General features: G+C 42.1%; 1 protein-coding gene across 1 annotated transcript in view; it reads left to right on the top strand.

Annotated features, from left to right (window-relative positions):
* SETBP1 (SET binding protein 1) overlaps nucleotides 1–21,205 on the top strand; it is a 508,250-nt gene that overhangs the window by 97,067 nt on the left and 389,978 nt on the right. The gene's annotated exons all lie outside the window — the stretch shown is intronic.

The raw sequence follows: 21,205 nt of genomic DNA, 5'->3' as shown, positions 1-21,205 counted from the left end.
ATCACAAGTTTGGTGGCCTGAGCTTGGAGAACCACATGAGGCCTGAGGAGGGAGGGGTTGTGTTGACTTTCATTTGATTTATTCAGACAATTGAGTTTGTCAGAGTAAATGTGATTGTCTTCATCTGCTGTCATGTGAGATGCACCTGTCACACTGTCTATAGCTTTTAGTTTCTGATCCTTCTCTCAAAATCTCTGTTGATGAAGAGAGCAAACAGAAGATGCTCTGGGTACTATGATGGGAGAACAATTTGAGCTGTTACCTGGGAACCAGTTTATAGACTTTGAAGCTCTGTCAGTTTGATTCTGATGGTGTGTGGTAATGTACAAGGGACAGTAATGCTTTAGAAGCTAATTCAGATTTCTCTCTTTGGGAATGATTTTATTTATGACTAGATGAGCATGAAGAGTGTCGGGACAGGAAAGAGCACCACTGTGTAGGCAGGTTGGTTCCTTAGTTATGGTGATATAGCTTAATTCAATATAGTATAGTAGCAATAATTAGAAGGATATTTCATTTATACAGCACCTGTCAGCCTGAAGTACTTTCCAAGTCTCCACAAACAGGCACTGCATTTCCTTTCAGAAAATGCCACCAAGTCAAAGATGAAATAGACAAGCTCTGGGAGCCCTAATTAAATACCCAACTGCTTAAATGATTGTGATGGAAAAACGAGGTGCCCCCCACTTTGTGAAACTGATGGATTACTGAAAATATATGTATATGCTGATCTTTTGGAAGTCAATTATCTCTCTCTGTCTTTTTTTTTTTTTTAAACATAGTGGTGCTTTAGAAAGGGGGCATTGCTGGTTCAGTGGCAGAATTCATGCCTTCCAAAGGGAGCTCTGGTGGTGTAGTGCCTAAGGCATTTGACTGCTTACTAGAAGACTGCCGGTTCAAACCCACCAGCCACTCCTTTGAAGGAAGATTGCAGTCTACTTCCATAGAGATACTGCCTTGGACACCCAAGGAGGGGTCACTGTGAGTCGGAAGCCACTTAACGTCAGTGAGTTTGGTTGTTTTGGTTTTATGCAGGAGCCCTGGGCTTGATTCCTAGCTGTTGAACCTCTTGTGAGCCACCATCTATCGGTCCATGGAGGCTTATGGGTTGCTATGATGCTGAACAGGTTTCAGTGGAACTTTCAAACTAAGATGAACTAGGAAGAGAGACCTGGTGAAAATCAGCCAGTGACAACTGTATGGATCACAATGTTACAGTTAGATCTGTAACTGATCATGAGTATGATCCAGGACCGGGCAGTGTTTGATTTGTGTGTGGGGTTGCCATGAGTTGGAGCCCAACTCAGTGTTAGTCAACAACACAACTTGAGAACTTGTCCCTTTAGAGAAAATATGAGAAAGTCTTCCTTTAAGAAAAGAAAATGTGTGTGTGTGTGTGTGTGAGAGAGAGAGAGAGAGAGAGAAACAAAAGAATTCATGTCTGTTTTACTCATTTTGTCTTGTATATATTAGGTTTTTTTTTTTTTAAAGACAGGTACAAAGTTATGCTTTAGAGATCAAAGACATATTGTGGTACCAGAGGATAATTTCCCAGATAACTTTGAATAGGAAAAACAAAATAAGAAATTAAAAAACTCTCAAGCTATTGAAAGAAGTTCTTCCTTAAGAGTGTAGATTTTTCATTGACAACTGGCTATTAGGGAAGCCTGTCCTCATGGTGGAGAGAAGGGGTGTCACTTCTCTGGGGTATACGTGAGGAGGTGCTGCTTCCTCCCAGAATCCTTTCCACAGCAGAGGAGGTAGGGATGGAGGAAAAGGTATGTCTTTGGAGACTCCTCCAGTGACTTCAGAAGACAATGTGTGATTTCTTATGTATTTGCAAGTTTTTATGTCATAGGAAAGCAGCTGACCTGTTTGTTTTTGAACTTTCAATGAGAGCACAACTTATGAAGCTATGTCTCTGTGTTTTCTCTTGATGAGGATCTTGTGGAAGATGTCATGGTTTTAACTTAAGATGGCAGGGAGCCATTAACAAAGTGAAGAGAAACGAATTCCTCGTAGTCTTCCCTTGCTCATGTAATATTATAAGGAGTCTCAACACCTTATCTCTTCAGTACTTCAGCTTCCTTATGTTGTTATTTGTTCTGTTAGAAACACTTGTAAGTCGGCAGCAAAACTGTTTAAGAAGTAGGTAATCACTTGGCTCTAATTAGTTAAATCATCAGTGTTATAAATAATCATTTAAATGTATGAAAGACTCTACCGTGGAAACTTTTCTTTCTCCATGTTTTAAAACACACTGCTGACTAAGAATATCTTGTTTCCCTGGATCCAGTGTATATTTTATTTAGTGACAGTGCAGAAGAGGAGAAAAGGATGATGGAGAAGGGAACATAGAGTTTGCCCCTCCTTTACTCAAACTGAGAGCTCTGGTAGCATAGTGCCTAAGGCACTTGACTGCTAACCAGAAGGCTGGCAGTTCAAACCCAATAGCCACTCCTCAGAAGGAAGTTGAGCAATCTACTTCCGTAGTGATATCACCTCAGAAACCCAAGGAGGGGTTGCTGTGATCCAGGGCCAACTTAATGGCACATAACAACAACAACATTACTCAAACTAAGGACCTCTGGTGGAATAGTGGGTAAGGCATTTGGCTGTAACCAGAAGGTCAGTATTCTAAACCCAGCAGCTGCTGCAGAGAAGGAAGATGAAGCAATCTACTCCTGTAAGGATTTACAGCTTTGGAATCCAAAGGGGGTTGCTATGAGTTGGACTCAACTCGATGGCAGTGGGTTTGGTTTTTGGTTTTACACAAACTAGCTTGTGACGTTAGATAAATTATTTTATTTCCCCATTCTTCATTTTTTTCCCTCTGGAAAATGGGAGAAGTGGTTGTTGATATACTTTTTTAAGTTTTTATTTCTAAGATTCTAAACTTTAAAGCTGCATAAAATCTATGTAAAAAATGCATCCTACATATGTTCCAGACAGTGTAAGCCTGTCTCTTGACTCCGATTTCATTCAGTTTATTGGAGAATATATGATCTAATTGATGGTCTAGACAGTTGTAAGTGGAAATCACTTCAGCAATGCTTATTTTCAGACCATGTCCATTTCACTTTAATAGCTGCGACATTTTACATTTCTACTTGGGAGACAATCTGTTACCTCCTTGCTCTCTTGCTCCTGTTTTACTCTGAATGTCATCATCTTCTTTTTAATCATTTTATTGTATTTTAGGTGAAAGTCTACAGGCAAATTAAGTTCCTCTTTCACAATGTTTATACAGCTTGTTCCATGCCATTGGTTACAGTTTCTGCAATGCGTCTGCATGCTCATTCATTCCATTCTGTTTGTTCTGTTTCCATTGATCTAGCTTCCCTTCCCCTCTTTGCTTTCTCATTTTGCTTTTGGGTGAATGTTAATGTTTGGTCTCATATGGTTAATTGTTTGAGGGAGCACATTACTGTTTGTTTATTTTATAAGCAAACCTATTATTTGACTGAAAGATGACCTGCAGAAATAGCTTCAATTCCAAATTCAAAGGGACAGTAGTCTTGAGGGTTCCGTAGTCGCTGCCATTCCAGTGGGCCTGGCCATTTTTTGGAATTTGAGTTTTGTTCTTCATTTTTTCTTCATTCAATCTGGGACCTTATGTTGTGTCCGTGCTCAGAAATGTTGGTGGTAGTAGACGGATACCATCTAGTTCTTCTGGTCTCAGGTTGGAAGTAGAGGATACCATCTAGTTCTTCTGGTCTCAGGTGGTTCGTGTGGGCTGTTCGTCCCATGGAATAGTTTCTTCTGTGAGCCTTTGATTTCCTTCATTATTTTTTACTGTGTATGAGTAGAGACCAATAGTTGTATCTTAAATGGCTGCTCACAAGCTTTTAAGACCCTAGACATTACTCATCAAACTAGGATGTTATCTTTGTGAACAATGTTATGTCAGTTGACTAAGTTGTCCCCTGAGATTATGGTCGTAAACCCTTTTGACCCAATAAACCAGTCCCATGAGTTGTTTGGATATGTCTAGGATGCCTCTGAAACTCTTCCCTCTTCTGAGTGTCTTCTTAAGAACGCAAACAAAAGATTTTATTTTCTTGAGATCTTTGCCCTTTATGTATTAACAATGAAGAAGGAAATAGAATGGACACTGTGCTTTTAGCCAGCTAAATTGGCCCCAGCGTGTACACATAGTAAACTAACTCCTCCCACATTCCTGAAATTAAGCACAACCAACTATGACATGCCTAGATTATGTTAGGTTTTTTTCAGAAAGTACTTTTCCACACTGATTCCTCCTGATAAGGCCTTCCCTGGGGCTGCTTTGCTGGTCCTGGGAGAGTCAGAAGTCATTGTGTGACAAACTGTGTGATCCAATTCACTGAACAAACCCAGGAATGATGTAACGTACCCAGATCTATTCTTTCAACCAAATCCCCACCCATTATGAGATTTTTCTTATTTTTCCTTTGAATCCTGGTAGCTGCTGCCCAGATTACAGTTCTGTGATCTCTGCGGGAAGAACAGGCTGTGTTTTACGTGGAAGAAATAGCCATATGCTCCACTATCAGTTTTTCTTGTGATATTTTTGCTCCAGAATGGGGAATTTGGGTACTTTTGGCTGAGTTTTAAAAACAACAACAATAACGAGAACAATTAAAAAAAAAAAAAATCCTCAACTGAATAAATCGGCCAGTCAACGAGCGATACTCTGTTTTTTCCTTCTGCTGGGAACTCTGAAAGCTAAAAGGCAAGTTACTCATCTTCCATGATTTTTTTAAAAGGCAACTTACTCATCTTCCATGGATGCATGTTTACAAAGATTTTGTTTCCTGAGCCGAAGGTGTTTATTAGACAATCATTACAGTTGACCCTTGAACAACATGGGAGTTGGGGCCCCAATCCCCCTTTCCTCACACTCAATTGAAAATCTGCATGTAACTTCTGACTCTAAAATCTACATATAACTTCTAACATTAGTTAAAAGTTAACTAATGATAGCTTCCTATTGACTGGAAGCTTTCCTGATAACAATAAATGGTCAATTAACATAGTTCTTGCCATACAACTGTTAGATTTTCACACAAAGACACTCACAGACATCTACAACAGGTGAGTTTATTAACTACTGTACATTGTTGTTATTGTGTGCGGTGGAGTTGGACCTGACTCATAGAGACCCCTCCTTGGGTTTCTGAGGTAGTATCACTGTGGAAGTAGATTGCCCAACCTTCCTTCCAAAGAGTGGCTGGTGGGTTTGAACCACCAGCCTTCTGGTTAGCAGTCAAGTGCCTTAGGCACTATGCTACCAGAGCTCCCATTAACTGTACAGCATGATGATTATTTACTGTTCAGGAAGTGGAAGTGGATCATCATAACAGTCTTTATCCTTGTTGTCTTCATGTTGAGTAGACTAAGGAAGAAAAGGAAAAAGAGAGGTTGGTTGTGTTGTCTTGGGGTGGCAGAGGTGGAAAGAGGTGGAGGAGGTGGAAGGGGAGTTAGGAGAGGCTGGCAAACTTGGTGTAACTTTATGGAAATACATTGTAATTTCTGTTTGACACTTTAGCTTTTTCAATTCTCTAAAAACATTTCTATATGGTATCAATCCTTCTCCCACCATTTGCTTTAGTTTCAGTGCCCATATCATAGAAAGTTCCATGTCATGAAAGAAGTCGAAAGCAGTCTTGAGTAATTGGAACCCTACTGCTGGATTATCTAATGTATTTTCTGGCACTGCTTCTTCTACATCATCTATTTCATTGTCTGGCACTGGTTTGGAAGCACTCGTCTCTATCAAGTCATCTTCTCTTCATTCCCCTGGTGTGGTGTCTGTTAGCTCTTGAATTTCTCCAAGATAAATGAACCCATGCAGTTCACACCCTTGTGCAAGGGTCAAGTATAATTAATTTTCTCATTTATATTTGTCAAAGCCAACCACACCCACTGATCCATGATATTACAGTCACACTAAAAATAATAATGACAACAAAAAAAAGCCAACAAGTTACCATAGAGTGGACTCTGAGTTATGGTGACCCCATGTGCGTCAGAGTAGAGCTTTCAATGGCTGATCTTTCAGAAGTAGATCACCACACCTGCATCCTTTCACTTAATTGTTGAGTGTGTTAAACCTTTGTACCACCCGGAGATTTCATAGCCATGTTAAGATGCTGTCAATCCACCCACAAGCTGAGACATTTGCTGTTTTAGCTAACCTGGGTGGTCCTTCCCACCATAAAGGTAGGAGGACTCCACTATGCTCTATCAAGATTTCCCCGACTCATTCGCAGACTTGTGGGCATGGGCTCTCAGCATTGATTTCATCTCAGAATCACCTGAGAAGCTTAAAAAAAAAAAAAAGCCTGTTCCATCCTCTAAAGGTACTGAGTTGGTCTGGGGGTACTGCCTGGGCATTGGAATTTTGAAGAAGTGTGTAGCCAAGTTGAGAGCCTTTGTCCTAGGGATCCTGGAATCCGTTAGTCAGACTTCTTGCCTCAGAGAAACTTACAGTTTATTTAGTGAGATAAAATGTATCTTCCTTAAAAGAGACCACTCTAAAGGGTTGCATAGTCTAGATAAACTGTAAGATCATTTATTTATTCATAAATACTTACTTATTAGAAAATTTATTTATTCACAAATATTTATTGAATATGTGTCAAGCACTATTCCAGGCCCTGTTAGTACACAGGGAGCAGAACTCATGAGAAATTTGCCTCCACAGAACTTGTGGAGGTTCATTGAAATTCATTGACCACTTCTCAGTGGGCAGGGGGGATTTTGGGGAACAGATTCCACCGAGAGGATGGTTACAGAAGATTGGGATAAGGAAGGGACCTTTCTGGGGACTAGAAAAAGGACAGAAGTTTCAGACATCAGACTACTGGAGAACTTTTAATAACCCTGAGGTGCCTAGTCAGACCCTGCTCTTTTGTAAATTTCACATCAGCTGAAAATATGCAAATTCTGCTTTTTAGGCTTCCTTAAGGAGAAACGGCAGACACGCACCGACTGAACCTTTTTCTTATTAATGGGTGGTGGCAGGGTGAGGTAGTCCAGCCACTAGTTCTCAACCCCCATCCCCAGGAACATGGGTCAATATCTGGGGACATTTTTGATGGTCATGAGAGGGAGGTGGTGCTACCAGCATTTAGTGGGTAGAAGCCAGGGATGTTGTTAAACATCCTGTAATTCATGAGACAGACCCTTCAACAAAGAATTATCAAGTCCCAAATGTCAGTAGTATGGAGGTTACAAATGCTGAGGTTAGGATTGACAAAGAGAAGATGTAAAGCCTTTCTGCAGAACATTCTTCTCACTGTAATTCCTCTCGCATACATTCTTGTATGCCCGTACAGATAAAATGTAAAAATCTGTTTTGCTTTGCTGTCATCCCACCAGCCCCAGGGAGACTTGTGTCTTCCAGTAGTGAGGAATGCATCTGGGGTCTCCAGACCTTCTCCAAATCACACTCTTGCCCTGAGTTTACAGTACTTTGTAGAAGTGTTCTGGGGAAGAGAGCTTTTAGGTTGCCCCTCTATTTCCTTCTCAGGCCTTCTTCTGGTCTGAGGTTAAAACCAAAAGGCCAGTTTTTCCCCTGGGGCAAAAGAGAGCTTAAAACAACAACAAAAAAAAAGCCTCTCAGCCCTGGACATTCAGAACTTCTTAATAACATTTTCTCCCAAGTCTTGAAAAGTACGCACTGATGTCAGCAGAGGCAGGCTGGTCAGTTACCCTGATGTAGTCTGGGGTGTGGGGGAGGTGGGAAACGGTTGTCCTTTTCTTCTTCCTCTGCTCCTCCAGCTGTGGACGAGGCATCTGTTTGGAGCCAGAAAGTTGGATTTGAATTGGAGCTCTGACATTTACAGCTGTGTAATCTTAATCTCTCTCTGCCTCGTTTTGTCTTCTGTAATCTGGAAGTGCTACTGAGTTTGGGGCTTGGGTGAGAATTAGATTTAACTTAGACAGGTGTTTAATAAGTGGTAGCTTATAAAACATTATCTATAAAATGAGAGGCTTGGGCTGGGTGATCCCCAAGGTCCCTTCCAACTCTAATCCTGAAATATGTTTTCATGTTGGACAAAGCAGTGGTTGTTTCTCACTATAAGAGGAAGGAGTTTTGTATTTGTGTGAGAGAAAAGATAGCACTGTCTGCATATGTTTCAAGGAATTTTTAAGACACATCAGATCTCTCTCTTCTCCCCCACCCCCTACCTCCTCTTTATTGGAAGGAGCAGAAAGAGCCAGAAGGCAAGGTGGGAGTCTCTGTTCTCTGCCTGAGTAAGGAAATCTGAGTTGTACCCGAGCCCACCTCCCCAGGAGCAAGCTGTGCACCCCAACTTGGGCTCCGAGTCTTTCCGGGTAGAGCCAGCACTGGGACTGCTGCCAGTGCATGCTGGGACATGCAGCTCTCCTTGTTGCCCACCTGGAGTACCTGAACCTGCTGCCCACGTTCCTTCTCCTGCCCACCTGGCGCCAGGATGTGCTAATTGTCTTTTGCCTGAGCACTTCCCGCTCTTGCCCTACCTCCCCTTCACACACACCACACACACAAGGTATCCTTTTTGATGTTGGCCTGTGTTAGAAGTTTGCCTCCCACCTTTTTTTCTCCTTCCAAAGGAGAACAACCTGAATACCACACACAGTGTTATCTAGTTCTGACTTTGAAGAGGAATTTCTCCCCTTAGGGCTCTATTCCTGGTGTAGCATAATCTAAGGAAGAGAGAGAGAGAGAGAGAGAAAAAAAAAAAGTTTATCCCAGGGAAGCCAAATCAGCCAAGAGTTATTCAGAGTGTCTGACTGCCTGTTATATTTAGAAACGACAAGAAGGAGAGCTTTAAGAATGCTTAGAGCCTTCCAACTACGTGTAGCCTGATTTGATTATCCTTCTGGCTCCTTGGAGTACCTAGAAGAGGAAAGTCACCCTTAGCCTTGCGGTATCTACCCATTAGAACTATTTAGGGGGGTGACAGGATGATTTCTCTAAAGGAGAAATAAAGCTACAGAATATTGAAGCCAATTGGTGTTGAGTTGATTCCTACTCATGGGTACCTTATGTATAACAGAATAGAACCGTACTCCATAATATTTTCAATGGCTGAGTTTTCAGAGTAGATTTCCAGGCCTTTCTTCCAAATAACACCTGGGTGAACTTGAATCACCAGCCTTTCAGTTAGCAGCCAAGTGCATTAACTGTATGCACCATCCAGGGACTCCTGGGTAATATTGTAGACTATTATGACCACAGAATTAAAACCTGTTGCTGTTGTTGGGTACTGTCAAGTTGGCTCTGACTCATAGTGACCCTATGTGCAGTAGAATGAAACAGTGCCTTGTCACCGTGCACCATCCTCACAATCTTTGCTATACTTGAGCCTATTGTTGTAGCAAGGAGCTCTGGTAGCGTAGTGCCTAAGGCACTTGACTGCTAACCAGAAGGCTGGCAGTTCAAACCCACCAGCCACTCCTCAGAAGGAAGGTTGGGCAATCTACTTCCGTAGTGATACTGCCTCAGAAACCCAAGGAGGGGTCGCTATGAGTCGGGTCTGACTCTACGGAAAACAACAACAACAACAGCAATTGTTGTAGCTACTGTGTTAATCCATCTTGTTAAGGGTCTTCCCCTTGTTTTCTGACCTTCCATTTTACCAAGTGTAATATCCTTCTCAAAGGAATGGTCCCTACTGACAATACAGCATGACCAAAGTGTGTGAAATGAAGTCTGGCCATTCTCGCTTCCAAGGAGAATTCTGGCTGCACTTCCACGACAGATTTGTTCATTCTTCTGGCAGTCCATGGTGTTTTCAGTATTCATTGCCAACACCATAATTCAAAGGCATCAACTCTTCTTCAGTCTTCCTTATTCATTGTTCAGCTTTCATATGTACATAAGACGATCGAAAATACCGTGGCTTGGGTTAGGCAGACCTTAGTCTTCAAACTGACATTTTTGCTCTTCAACACTTTAAAGAGTCTTTTACAGCAGATTTCTCCAGTGCAATACGTTGTCTGATTTCTTGATTGCAGCTTCCATGGGTGTTGACCGTGGATCCAAGTAAAATGAAATCTCTGACAACTTCAATCTTTTCTCCATTTATCATGATGCTGCTTATTGGTCCAGTTGTGAGAATTTTCCTTTTCTTTATTTTGAGGTGTAATCTGTATTCCAGACTGTAGTCTTTACTCTTCATTAGTAAGTGCCTCAAGTTATCTTCACTTTCAACAAGCAAGGTTGTGTCATCTACATATTGCATGTTGTTAATGAGCCTTCCTCCAATCCTAATGCCACATTCTTCTTCATATAGTCCAGCTTCTCGGGTTATTTGCTCAGCAGACAGATTGAATAGTATGATGAAAGGATACAACCCTGATGCACACCCTTCCTGATTTTAAACCATGCAGTATTCCCTTTTTCTGCTGGAACACCAGCCTTTTGGTTTATATACAGGTTCCTCATGAGCACAATTAAGTGTTCTTATTCCTGTTCTTCACAATGTTACTCATAATTTTAGTGTCCAGCTCCCTCCCCCCTTTTTGCAGATGAATATCTTGATCCTGCAAATCTCTGTTTCATTTTCTGTAACACGAGGCAACTAGACTTGACTACTTGTCTAAACCTTTGCTGCACATTTAGATCATATGGGGAGTTTGTTAAAAATATAGATGTCTAGGCCCCAAGACCAGAGACTCTGATTTACAAGGTCTAGTGCATATTGGAGGGACATTGATGGTGCAGTGGTTAAAGCATTTGGCTTCTAACCAAAAGGTGGGCAGTTCAAACGCACCAGCTGCTCCTGGGAGAAAGATGAGGCAGTCCATTTCTGCAAAGATTTACAGCCTTGGAAACCCAATGGGGCAGACCTGCTCTGTCCTATAGGGTGGCTAAGAGTTGGAATTGACTCAGTGGCAACAGGACTATATTTCACAGGCTGTAATCTTATAAACAGCCTAAATAGGGCATGTGACCAAGCTAACAACACACAGCTGGCTTACTAGATCCTGAATCCAGGCTTTTTGTACTGTGGTCCAGAGCTCTTTTAATTATCCAATTAGCAAGTATTTAGGATTCATAGAATGCCACTGCTGTCTCTTGCTCTTTCAATTTCCCTCCCTCCTTCCCTCTCAAAGGATTTAGTTTCTTGTGGGCAACAAGACTGTGGATAAAATGTTATTTTTAGCTAATGGTGTACCTGTAGTGCAGGATACATTAATTGTAGAAAGGAATTATTATTTACTCCTTAGCCCTGTAGCAGGGGTGAGTTGGAGCTGGTTTGTGGACAGTTGGGCACTTCTTTGGTTTCTGTAACTACTTTGACTGAGTAGAATTTTTGTTGAAAGTTGGTTGGCAGGTAAATGTCAAGACCAACACTGCAGCTTGCCAGCTGTGAAGAGGGGAGTGGCAAGTAAGAGTTGGGGAATGAACAGCACCTTTCTTTGGGGATACTGCTGCTCTTCTTTTAGCTCTTCTTCAAAGATGTGTAGGATTGCCGTCATTGTACTTAGCATATTTTATAAAAATTACTATCTCTAGCAGTTTAAAAAGGCATTATCCACCAGAATATGGAGTGAGTTTCAGGACTGAGTTTTATATGTGCTAAGAAATAATTTCTTGCAATTGTCCTAGAGACTAATGAAGGACGTGCATGCAGTACTAACCGGGAGGCAGATCTAGGACTTTACTTCCTAACACCCAGGGCGAGCTAGCTGGAGTTAGGGAGAGCAGTGAGGACTTCTAGAAAGGATTTGAACATGCATGCAATTGGGAAAATTACTGGAAGCATTAACCATGGACCAACAGGATGAATGGGTTTGTCCAGTGTGCCCTCCCATTTTGTAGAGGGGGAGATTGAGGCTCACGTGGGGAAATTAACTCACTAGGAGCTCTAGTGGCATAGTGCCTAAGGCATTTGACTGCTAACAAGAAGGCTGGTGGTTCAAAGCCACCAGCCACACCTCAGAAAGAAGGTTGGGCAATCTACTATAGTGATACGGCCTCGGAAACTCAAGGAGGGGTTGCTATGAGTCAAAATTGACTCTATGGCAGTGAGTTTGGGTTTTTAGAGGTCATGAGGTACTGATTTAGACCCTAGTTCTTTTGTTGTTATTTGTACCCAGTACTCTTTGTCTAACACACCATGCTATTTTCTCTAGTCACCAAATAAAATAATAGGACTCTGGTAGCATAGTGCCTAAGGCATTTGACTGCTAACCAGAATGTTGGTGGTTCAAACCCACCAGCCACTCTGTGGAAGGAAGATTGGGCAATCTACTTCCATAAAGACTTACCGCCTTGGAAACCCAGAGTGGGTTGCTATTAGTCAGAATTGACTCAATGGCAGTGACTTTTTTTTTACCTTCAAGAATCAACTTAGATATTGTTCTTAAGTAAATGGTGCTGAGAAGGTGTGTCAATTAGAACCTTGATTCGTTTCTCAGAGGAGGGTGTACCATTGGATATAAAAGTTTCTTAGAACCTGAGGTTTATGTGTTGTGGTAGTTAAGATTGTATGTCAACTTGGCTGGGCCTGGTTGAGTGGCTGGACAGTTGGGTGTAGTTATTCCATATGGTAAGATTGGTAATTAACTCCATGGTGGAATCTACTGGAACAGCTGAGTAGCTGCTTTAGGGCTGTAGGCTGCTTCCAGTATATAAGAAGCAACTTTGAGGATGGTCTCCAGCTTATGGCATGCTTGAACCCTACCTGTAGCTGAGTCTTTGTTCAGCTGCCTGCTGTGTTGCCTTGGTACTGTTGGGGCTGTGCTGTTTTATTTGTCGACCTTGGGCTTGTCAGCCTCAGCACCCAACAGCTGCTTGAGTGAAGAAAAGCCTCCAGCTTCAGTGGGCTGGAAGCAAGAGACAGAGCTGAAGCTCAAGGTCGAGGGGCATTCATCCAGGCCCTAGAGCCTGGCACTTTGAACTTGGACTTCTAGCCTCCAAAACTGGGAGATAATAAACTCCTGTTTGTTCAAGCCATCCCATTTGTGGTATCTTCTGTTAGTGCAGCATTAGGTAACCAACACACGTGTTATAATCCTTTCTTGTGTTATAAGGTGAGGAAATATTCATGGACCCAGTTCTACGTGATACCACAGGCAGAGCTTCAACCTAATGGAGAATTGTGGCTTTCCCAAGTTTTGCAGAATTGGCAGAGGTTCCCTCCTCTGGCTTCAAGAAAAATATAATTCCTGTGCTATAGAAAAACAAGTTGATAAAGAGCTGCATTTATTTAAGCACAATAGATCTAGAGTACAAAAGAGCGGTGTCTTATTAGATGTTGTTGTGAATAACGTCACCACTTGCATGGTATTTTACTGATAACGTATTAGTGGAGCCTCTAACAGTTTTGTTGTTGTTTCCCACCCAGTTCCTTTTCTCTTGTTGCAATACCATCACTAAAGTGTCACAAGAATGTTGATTATTTCTCAAATAGCATGTGTGGTCTCTAGTTGTTCTGATTCCTCTTGTAGCCCCATGATGTCAGTGAGCCCTAAAGGTCCATTCCTCATGCATTGTTACTTAGTACATTAAGCCTAAGTCTTCTTCCTCATGATCTGAATTCCTTTTATTCACTACTGGTTTTATTTGAAGTAGAGAAGAAGGGTGGTTGAATAGTTTGAGATCAGGTATACTGACCAAGAGTGGTAGGGGAAATTGTTTTCTCTATCTGTGTCTCTGTCTGCCCACCTGCAGATTCTGGGGTTTCTGAAGTTGTTTATTGGTTCCATCCAAGGGTGAATATTATCTGATGAAAACCTGAAGAGAGATTTGAACACGGAAGAGGCTGCAGATATCAGGTCTATTATGAAAGCCTGACAAGAATACAAGGTTCCAACAGTACTTTATGCTGACCCCAAAGTTTGAAAGATTAAACATTGCTTAAGAAATCATATATAGTATACATATACATATATGTATTGTATATATGATGTTGTTGTTATGTGCCATCAAGTCGGACCCGACTCATAGTGACCCCTTCTTGGGTTTCCGAGGCAGTATCACTGGTGGGTTTGAACCACCAGCCTTCTGGTTAGCAGTCAAGTGCCTTAGCCACTATGCTACCAGAGCTCCCTGTATATATGATAAACACACAAATAAAAATACCTATATATATAGTTGGTGATTTCCTAAGACTAAAGCCATTGCTTAGGAAATCATCAAATTATGTGCACACACACAACACACAAACATTAATAAATAAATGTTTGGTGATTTCCTAAGTGATGATTTCAGACTTAAAATATAAAATCGAATTGATTTCCAACTCACAGCGACCTCCATTAGGTTTCTGAGTCTGTAAATTTTTGCAGAAGTAAATTGCCCAGTCTTCATTCCGCAGAGCAGCTGGTGGGTTTGAACTGCTAACCTTCTGGTTAGCAGCCAAATGCCTTACTCACTATACCACCAGAGCTCCTTATATATATTATACACATATGAATAACTATATATGTGTGTATATCATATATATATATATACATATATATATGTTATACACATATACACTTACCCATGTCTTATTAAATTCAGAACATAAACTGAACGTAAACTCTTTCTGCCCAATTATTATAGAGTGATACAGTAATGTCTTTAGGTTTTTTAAAGATGGTTAGAGCAGTTTGCCCCAACATCAAATGTCCTCAGACTGTTTATCATTGGTTTATGTGCTGTGTTTTTATAGTGTTAGGTTTTTCTCTGACTGTCAGAATACTAGTTCTTTCTCTTTGCCATTGTTAATAAACATAACTAGTGCTTTCACTGGGAGATCTGGTGGCTCAGTGGTTAAAGCATTCAGCTGCTAACCAAAAGGTCTACAGTTCGAACCCACCAGCCATTCTGTGGGAGAAAGATGAGGCAGTCTGCTTCCATAAAGATTTATAGCCTTGGAAACCTTATGAGGCAGTTCTGCCATGTCCTGTCGGGTCACTATGGGTTGGAATTGATCTGATGGCATTGGGTTTGGTTTAGTTTCATGCTTTCAACAACCCGTCCTTCCATTTGTGCGTCTTGTTGGCTTGCATGGGAAACAGCATAACCCAGATTGTGCAAAATGTGCTGAGAGTGGGAGCAAACAGATTCTCAACTAAGACTTGGACTTTCTGTAGTGGAGTTCTTCCACAGATTTGTCATACTCAGTTTGCTTCGATGAACTCATTTATGGAGTATTTGTAAAATGAACATCAATATTTTATATAGTGAGTTTTCCCCAAGAATTACATTCCTCTTGGAGCCACTGAGTAGATGGGAAGAGCTTTACATATGACTAAGTTTAGTAAAATTTTAGAGTTAGCAGGGTTCATGAATGTCACACTGGAAGAGACCTCTGGGCTAATCTAGACCAGTGTTTGTGAACCCTGACTGCACATAGAATTACCTGGGGAGTGATTAAAATACCAATGCCTCCTTCCCACCTGAAGAGATTCTTATCTGGGGTGGGGGGGCCCCAGGACCTGTATTTATTGAAAGCTCTTCGTGAGATTCTAATTGAGTAGGTGTTGGGAACCACTAATCTCATCCAAGGCTCTCATTTTACAGATGAAGAAAATGAGGCCCGGGGTGAGGAAGTGACAGGCAATACAGCCTGTCTGTTCCCACCGTCAGCTAACAACCCTGAAACAGCAGAACGGTGCACTGAGAGCTTTTTTTAAGTTTAGTGTTTCCCTGCCTAAACAACCCCTTTTCGTCCCACTTTTCCTCAGGTGGTATCATTTCAGGATGTGGGCCGACACATGCATGAACACACTCACACACATACACACAGTTGTATAAATTGTGGGGTGCTTTCCATAGTGAAACAGTAATCCTTCCCTCCTTCCATCTCTCTCTCTGGCTTCCCCTGTTCCTTTCTTCTGGACTTCCTCCCATCCCCAAGGAGGTAAATGAGGCCTCAGGAATGCACTTGCTCAATGTCTTTCCCTGAACTCGATCTGCCTGCCAGTGATGTATTAATTAGCTGGGGCACTGCACCTTAACAAACAGGTTACAGGCAGATCCTGGCATGTGTTAATGCTTAAACCAGAGATGCTCAGTAGTGGTCTCATTTGAGGCCTAAATGTAAAGAGAGAAATGCGGTTGATTTTATTTTTATACATGTTTTCTTACTTACAAGTGTTGACATATCGCTTTCAATGCCTTATGTCAGCATATGTGCTATGAGTTTTCTCACATATGTTTAGACTTTTGAATAATAGCATTTATTATCTAAGTTATAACTTCTGTGCTTCATGGCCATGTTTATGTTTTATCACATGTATAAATGTATGTGGTGTAAGTTCTACTCTGTGATTTAATATGTTTAAAAATTATCTTCAAATCAATAAATGAGATCCATCTCAGAGAGATATGATGTTAGCTGTTGTGACTTGTTATCCATTACTGTGAGGAAGAGCTCCAGACCACCTCCTTGTCTCCAGTAGGGGTATATGACCTGCTCTGGGGCCACAGCCCAGGCCAAGTAATAGATTCAGGACAGGAGCTCTTGGGAGTCTCCTGGTAAAAAAGAGCAGCTCTACCTCAAGCCACACTCTAGCTGCAAAACCAAGCCATGTTCTTCCTTGGGACCCACTATTCTGGGAGGTGATGCAAGTGGCAACAGAGGGGAAAAGTAAAGAGTGTGTGACCCTCAGAAGCACTGGCAGGAAAATGAATTCTCACAGAAACTAGAGATTTTTTTTCTTTTGTTGAAGACTCAGTATATTTTTCTTAAAATGATACTTTTGCACAGGGTCCTCACACTCCCTCTCCCTTTAGCATCCCATCTGCCCTAATCCTGTCCTAACTCAGGGCCATCCTGTTCCTAAAATCTTTCCAACCATGTTAGCCACAGGGTCTTTCCTTACTTTGAACTCGCCTGTAGTACCTAGTGTTTGGATGAGTGAGGAATCTCCTCTTGGCACCAGTGCTCTGTGAACACAGTTCTTGACATCCAAGCATTGACACCTAAGCTTCTCTGCTCCAAGCTATGGAATTGTTTTCACCCCCAGAAAAACACACCTAGGGGCAAAATGTTGTGTGAGCCATGGATGCATGGAAAGATTCATGGGCCCTCTTCAGAAGACTGTTAACCAAGATAAGAACCCTCAGGGGTACAGATGGTGTTATCACCCCCAAGAAATAACACAATGTTGAGAACAGATTGACTTTTAAGATATATTTGCTGAGTGTGTATATATATATATATATATATATATATATATATATATATATATATATGAATTATATTGAAAATCATAAAATATGAGGGTCTTATAGATCACTCAGTAGAACCTATTAATTTTACAGACAAGTAAACTGAGCCTGAGAGAGCGCAGGTGCCTCCCTGAGGCCACACTGAGGTTAATTACAGAAAGGAGACTGGATCCAGGTCTCTGTCCTGCAGTCCATTTTTTCTTTATGGTACAATAGAATGCCTTCCAATCAAGGGAAAGCTGACTTTTCTGGCTCCTTCTTGGATTCTTTATCACACTCCGAGGTACAGGGAAGGAGCCACGAATCACATATACTGAAGTAGAAAGAAAACTGAAAATAAAAACAACAACAAAAATGATTGAGTCTAAAAATATTGCTTCCACTTTAGGAGAAACAGGTGTCACTTTTCAGGCATCAGAGGCCTTCAGGAAAAGTTGTTGTTGTTGTGTGTCATGTAGTGACCCTGTAGGGCAGCACGGAACTGCTCATAGGGTTTCCTGGGCTGTAATCTTTTTGAGAACACAGCTCCAGGTCTTCTCCTGCAGAGCCACTGATGAGTTCACATCACCTGACCTTTTGGTCAGCAGCCAAGCACTTAACCATTATGCCACCAGGGCTCATTTCAGCAAAGGTACCTGTGAGTTATAGGAAAACATCCCGACTTCTTTGACAAGGCGTATTTGTGGAGACCAGGCAGCATGCAACCCTACCCTGAGGCTGAAATTAACATGTTGTCCTCAAGGAAGGACCAGCTACTGGGAATGGAGGTCACTGCTTGGGTCCCTGCTCTTCTCCTAAGCACTCAGGGAGGAAAACAAAATAAAACAAAAAAAACCACTGCCATCAGTCAAGTCCCACAGGGTTTCCAGGGCTGTATATCTTTATGGAATGAGACTGCTTCATCGTTCTCCCACAGAAAGGCTGGTAGGTTTGAACTGCTGATCTTTTGATTAGCAGCAAAATGCCGTTAACCACTGTACCATCATGACTGCCTAAGCACTCAGGAGAACAAAATAACTCTGGCTTGTCTCCTATTCTAGGGTCTGAGACCTGAACAAACATTGCCTGGAGATAGTTGTAATTTGTCCATGGTCAGCCTCAGACTTAACTGGGCGTCAATCCAACTGAATTCCATGTACCCACCCCTCACTGACAATCGGGGCAAGGTCTCTGATGGATTTTCATTATCCTTTAGCTCCTCAATCATTTAATCAGTTACATATATTTATTGGACCTCAACTATATGTATGTCATTGTTAGACACTATGAGCAAGACTTATACCATCAAGTAGCTTTTAAGTGTTAGAGAGGTAAAACCAAGACATAGTATGTTTATTAGCATGATTATTATTATCATTAACATCTTCTATTTGGGTAGCCATTTGAAGTGGTCAAGTATATTCCTATAAAAGCTTAAGTAACCAAATGTTCAATGAAGGGCTGCAATCCTTTGAAAGAGAGTCATGTGGTGTGAGGGAGAAGCAAGTGTAACCCAGGCTGCTCCCTCTGCCTGGCTTTCTTCTGCTGCCTCCACTAGCCTCGTCCCACCCCCCAGACTTGGCCTAGTTCTGATGGCAACTCAAGCATCAGTTTCTCAGGAAAACCTTTCTTGAGCACGTGGTGCCTGTCGCCTCAGATCACGAACATGCAGGCATTCATGGAAACATGTTCCTTGCTTCCTCAAGCTCATCTCAGTGGGTACTCCTGTGCTTTTGTGTTGGCCTGCTGGAATGATGTCTGTCTACCCAGTTGGGAGCTGGGTACAGGCAATGTACAAAAATGACTGTAGTACCCTTCTAGTTGCCATGGAATTGATTCTGGCTCATGACTACCCTGTGCATATCAGAGTAGAACTGCACTCCATAGAGTTTTCAGTGGCTGATTTTCTTGGAAGTAGATTGCCAGGCCTTTCTTCAGAAGTAACTCAGACCATTAGCCTTTGGGTTACCAGCTGAGTAGCTTTATTGTTTGCACCACTTACGGTCTTGTTCTTCTGCTGTAGGAAGGCTCACCAACGTCCTGCCTGAGCCAGCATCCCACTCGAGCCGATCTCTCTCCAGTTCACCTGTGCTTTGCTTCCAGCCATTCTGGCCTCCCTCACGTCCTTCAGTTTACACGGTTATTCATGTGGTCCTTCATCAGCGTCTGTAGCCTCTACTTTTTGTCTGTTCCATGAAAGGTGATTTTACTCACTGTTATCTCCCCATACCAGCCCCACACCAGGGACTCCAAGGTATAGTACTGCATTTTTACACAAATAAAGCCCGCATTATATGTTTTCTGACAACTTCCTTCCCCCCAAGGTTTCTTCATAAGCATACTATGCTAATATTTTTACAGTGACATGTAAAAAAATTAGCGTAGAGTGCTTATGAAAATACCATGGTGGGAGGGTGCGGTTGGCAAAAGAAAAAAAATGTGTAATGGCATGTATTATTTGTGTTAAAATATGTTAATAGCCCAGAAGAACCCTGACCACCCCTACATTTGAAGGGGAAATGGGAGGGGTCAGTTCCCAGAATATGTGTGCTTTTGGGGGTGGGAAGCAAATGAGAACCCAAATAAGCTGTGTTTGAGAAATTCTTGATAGGAACTGAGGCCTCTGGTTAAAGGAACTAGCCATCCTGTACTGACGTAGCAGGGAGGAAGCTGAGAGAATAATGCCCAGACATCATTCCCTCCCTGCTTTCTCCTGCTGATGCCCTTCCTTGGCTGAAGCCAGAGCACAAAGGAACCAGAATGTGCAGACCATGGCCTTCAGCCAGCCTCCCTGATAGAGTTGGGAAAGGGACCTGGAAAGCCAAACTCAAGATGTCCCAGTCAGTAGAGATGTTACCTCAACTTCTTTCATTTCATCTACCTTTGAGGCCTATACTTTGGAGACTGTGGCCAAAAAGCTTGCCACTGTTCACATTGACTAATCATTCCCTACCACAGTTAATATTTGTTCTCCTTTGCCCACTGATGCCTTAGGAACCAGGTGTGTGAGGTCGGGAGAGGGAGGTGTGTGCACTCCAGGACCAGTCTGATTGGTGGTTAGTGGTGTCTCCTCTGACTTCAGGGAAGTGGATTTGTATTTGATGCCAGGAGATCCCAAGGCCAAGTTGTGCCTGCATCTGTCTTAGTCCAACATAAATAAAAGCCTACCTTGTTGTCATTTCCATTTGATGTTTAGGGAAAGAGAGTCTACTGCTGTTTCATTTACATTTTGTTTTTTGAGGGCCTGGGGTTCTTCATAAATAGCTTTCGAAAAGCAGTGTTTTCCATTGGGCTCCTGCTTACAGTTCTTCAAGGATCTCCACAGTCATTGTCTGATTTGAGCCTTGCAACTACCCTATGGGTGACGGGCATTGATCAAACAATCAAAAACATAAATAGACAGTTTCAAATATGATAAAGATGGTTCAGGAAAAGTCCTGAGAGCTATGAAGATCAGGGAAGACTTTCCTGATCCATTTATGCTGAGGGATGAGTAGGAGTGAGCCAGGTAAATGGAAAAGGGCAGTCCAGGGAAAGGGGATGTTTTGGCCAGAGGCCCTGAGAAGAAGTAGACATGGCTATACAGTTTTGAGGAATTGGAATTAGGTCAGTGTTGTTGATTGCAACTCACAGTGACCTCATGTGACAAAGTAGAACTGCCCCATACGATTTTCTGGTGGTGTAGTGCCTAAGACATTTGACTACTAACCAGAGGCTGGCAGTTCAAACCCACAAGCCACTCGTTGGAAGAAAGATTGGGCAATCTACTTCTGTAGAGTTACTGCCTCAGAAACCCAAGGAAGGGTCACTATGAGTTGAATCAACTTAATGGCAGTGAGTTTGGTTTTGGTTCTGGTAATCTTATGGAAGCAAATCACCAGGTCTTTCTTCTGCAGACACCCTGAGTGAATTTGAATCTGCAACCTTTAGGTTAGTAGCCTAGTGCTTAACTTTTGCCCCACCCGGGTATCTTTAAGTCAGTGTTGTGAGGATGATATGAGTGAGGGTCAGTGGGAGGAGATGAAGTTGACAGAAGGGGCTGTTTTCACAAGGCCTTCTAGGCCAAAAAAAAAAAAAAAA

Source organism: Orycteropus afer, unplaced genomic scaffold (assembly GCF_000298275.1).
Source record: "Orycteropus afer afer isolate SDZICR_OR568_19922 unplaced genomic scaffold, OryAfe1.0 scaffold00113, whole genome shotgun sequence".
In the NCBI taxonomy this organism is placed as follows: domain Eukaryota; kingdom Metazoa; phylum Chordata; class Mammalia; order Tubulidentata; family Orycteropodidae; genus Orycteropus; species Orycteropus afer.
The sequence above is the reverse complement of the archived record's forward strand: the minus strand, read 5'-3'. Positions and strand labels throughout refer to the sequence as shown.